Below are 3,765 nucleotides of genomic sequence, written 5' to 3'. Positions count from 1 at the left end.
CAAAATGAATGAATCAGTGTTGGTCAGTGTTTTCTGTTTTCATGTGTATTTACAGAAAGGTTCTATTTTTTGATGACATAATAACCCACTGGGCACAGATATCAGTTCAACATCTAGTTTTGATTTACTTTTGGTTGAGTTGTCAACTAACCTGAATTCAACATGAAATCAACAAACAATTTCACCAATGTCATTGGATTTATGTTCAAAGTTGTGTGAAAAAAAGACTGAATTCCCTTAAATTGATGACTTTTTTCTAATCCAATCAGTTTTCCACAATGATTCAATGTCATCACATTTCATTTTCTTGTTAAAATGATGTGGAAACAACATTGATTCAACCAGATTTTGCCCAGTGGGAAGAGTGGTAAACAGATTTTGCAATACATTGATTCTTCCTACCTTGTTAAATGTATACTTAGTCATGACTCATGAGGGACCTTGAGGGAAATGGTTATCACCCTAACCATAGCCAAAACTTTCATGGCATTTGACAACATTAGCCTTCCCTAGTGTTACCTTTTCACCTGACCGTTTCCTTATGAGAAGTGTGAAAGGAATGTATTCCTATCGACCAGATGACCCCACACACCTCATGCCTTTGCAAATCATGTTTATTCAAGCTATCTGATTGACACACTGAATTCCCAGGAGTACACATTGTCACATTGTCCCTGTGTGTGTGTGTGTGTGTGTGTGTGTGTGTGTGTGTGTGTGTGTGTGTGTGTGTGTGTGTGTGTGTGTGTGTGTGTGTGTGTGTGTGTATATGTGTGTGTGTGTGTGTGTGTGTGTGTGTGTGTGTGTGTGTGTGTGTGTGTGTGTGTGTGTGTGTATGTGTGTGTGTGTGTGTGTGTGCGGGTGCGTGTGTGCGTGCGTGCCCCTTGCCAGTTGGAGCAATGTGTAACACAATGCACATAACCCTTGACGCAGTGAGCCCTGTTGGTCAATTTCTGTGTTTATGGCCCTCTACAAAGATCTGTAGTATTCCTGCGTGATAAGAAGACAGCGCCCTCTACAAAGATCTGTAGTATTCAATGTGATAAGACGACAGCGCCCTCTACAAAGATCTGTAGTATTCAATGTGATAAGACGACAGCGCCCTCTACAAAGATCTGTAGTATTCAATGTGATAAGACGACAGCGCCCTCTACAAAGATCTGTAGTATTCAATGTGATAAGATGACAGTGCCCTCTACAAAGATCTGTAGTATTTCGATGTGATAAGACGACAGCGCCCTCTACAAAGATCTGTTGTATTGCTATGTGATAAGACGACAGCGCCCTCTACAAAGATCTGTTGTATTGCTATGTGATAAGACGACAGAGCCCTCTACAAAGATCTGTTGTATTGCTATGTGATAAGACGACAGAGCCCTCTACAAAGATCTGTTGTATTGCTATGTGATAAGACGACAGCGCCCTCTACAAAGATCTGTTGTATTGCTATGTGATAAGACGACAGCGCCCTCTACAAAGATCTGTTGTATTGCTATGTGATAAGACGACAGCGCCCTCTACAAAGATGTGTAGTATTCCTGTGTGATAAGACGACAGCGCCCTCTACAAAGATATGTTGTATTGCTATGTGATAAGACGACAGCGCCCTCTACAAAGATCTGTTGTATTGCTATGTGATAAGACGACAGAGCCCTCTACAAAGATCTGTTGTATTGCTATGTGATAAGATGACAGAGCCCTCTACAAAGATCTGTTGTATTGCTATGTGATAAGACGACAGCGCCCTCTACAAAGATCTGTTGTATTGCTATGTGATAAGACGACAGCGCCCTCTACAAAGATCTGTTGTATTGCTATGTGATAAAACGACAACGCCCTCTACAAAGATCTGTTGTATTGCTATGTGATAAGACGACAGCGCCCTCTACAAAGATCTGTTGTATTGCTATGTGATAAGACGACAGCGCCCTCTACAAAGATCTGTTGTATTGCTATGTGATAAGACGACAGCGCCCTCTACAAAGATCTGTTGTATTGCTATGTGATAAGACGACAGAGCCTAAAGTGCACCTACCATGGTGTGCTCTAAGCATCATCAGTACATTTCTTATGATCTGAACAAAGACATGAAAACGTCCACATATTAAACCATAATATTGTCACTGCAGAGAATTATTTTCATTCCTTCCCTGTGCGACAGACAGACCAACAGTACAGGGAGTCAGTGGAAGACCTCTCCCACTTGTCTGGAATAACAACTGAAAAGCCCTCAGAAAGAACAACTTGAAAGGCCCAGTCTGGTGTCTCGGTAAGCACCATATTGGGAGTCTCACATTGTTATTATGGGTGGCTAGGTCCTTAGAGGGCACGCCACCGCTAACAACATGTATGACGTGTAATTCATACACCCTGTACACCGTCTCTCACATTGCTCAGCTGAGGTTAAGCATGATTGTGTTGCTATGTGAGAGGCCATGTGAGAGGCTGCACAGGGCCCTCTTGGGTGTCTCTGTCCAGAACTAGACAGTATATCTCTATAGCTCTGCCTCTGACCTTCCTCTGCTGCTAAGTCATAAGTATACATTTAGTCCCATATCAATCGATAACCTATGCTGCCTACAGAAGAGGACAGTGGAGGGGTGGTGGGTATGTACAGTTGAAGTCGGAAGTTTACATACACCTTAGCTAAATACATTTAAACTCAGTTTTTCACAATTCCTGACATTTAATCCTAGTAAAAATTACCTGTCTTAGATCAGTTAGGATCACCACTTTATTTTAAGAATGGGAAATGTCAGAATAACAGTAGAGAGAATGATTTATTTCAGCTTTTTTTTCTTTCATCACATTCCCAGTGGGTCAGATGTTTACATACAATCAATTAGTATTTGGTAGCATTGCCTTTAAATTGTTTAACTTGGGTCAAATGTTTTGGGTAGCCTTCCACAAGCTTCCCACAATAAGTTGGGTGAATTTTGGCCCATTCCTCCTGACAGAGCTGGTGTAACTGAGTCAGGTTTGTAGGCCACCTTGCTCGCACACACTTTCAGTTCTGTCATGGCCGTCGTGGTGGAAATGACCGGACCAAGGTGCAGCGTGTTGAGCGTACATTTTCCTTTATTTATGTAAATGTCGCCAACAAAACAAGAAACAAAGAAATTACCGTGAAGCTTACTAGGGCTATAGTGCCACTAACAAAGATAACTACTCACAAAATACAAAGGAAAAAAGGCTGCCTAAGTATGATTCCCAATCAGAGACAACGATAGACAGCTGTCCCTGATTGAGAACCATACCAGGCCAAAACATAGAAACAGAAAACATAGAAATAAAGAAACTAGAATGCCCACCCTAGTCACACCCTGGCCTACCCAAAATAGAATAAAAGCCTCTCTATGGCCAGGGCGTGACAAGTTCTGCTCACAAATATTCTATAGGATTGAGGTCAGGGCTTTGTGATGGCCACTCCGATATCTTGACTTTGTTGTCCTTAAGCCATTTTGCCACAACTTTGGAAGTATTCCTGGGGTCACTGTCCATTTGGAAGACCCATTTTTCACCAAGCTTTAACTTCCTGACCTATGTCTTGAGATGTTGCTTCAATATATCCACATCATTTTCCTTCTCATGAAGCCATCTATTTTGTGAAGTGCACCAGTTCCTCCTGCAGCAAAGCACCCCCACAACATGATGCTGCCACTCCTATGCTTCACGGTTGGGATGTTGTTTTTCGGCTTGCAAGCCTCCCCCTTTTTCCTCCAAACATAACGATGGTGATTATGGCCAAACAGTTCTATTTTTGTTTCA

This window comes from Oncorhynchus mykiss, chromosome 27 (assembly GCF_013265735.2).
Source record: "Oncorhynchus mykiss isolate Arlee chromosome 27, USDA_OmykA_1.1, whole genome shotgun sequence".
NCBI classification, from domain to species: Eukaryota; Metazoa; Chordata; class Actinopteri; order Salmoniformes; family Salmonidae; genus Oncorhynchus; species Oncorhynchus mykiss.
This window is presented reverse-complemented; position numbering follows the sequence as displayed.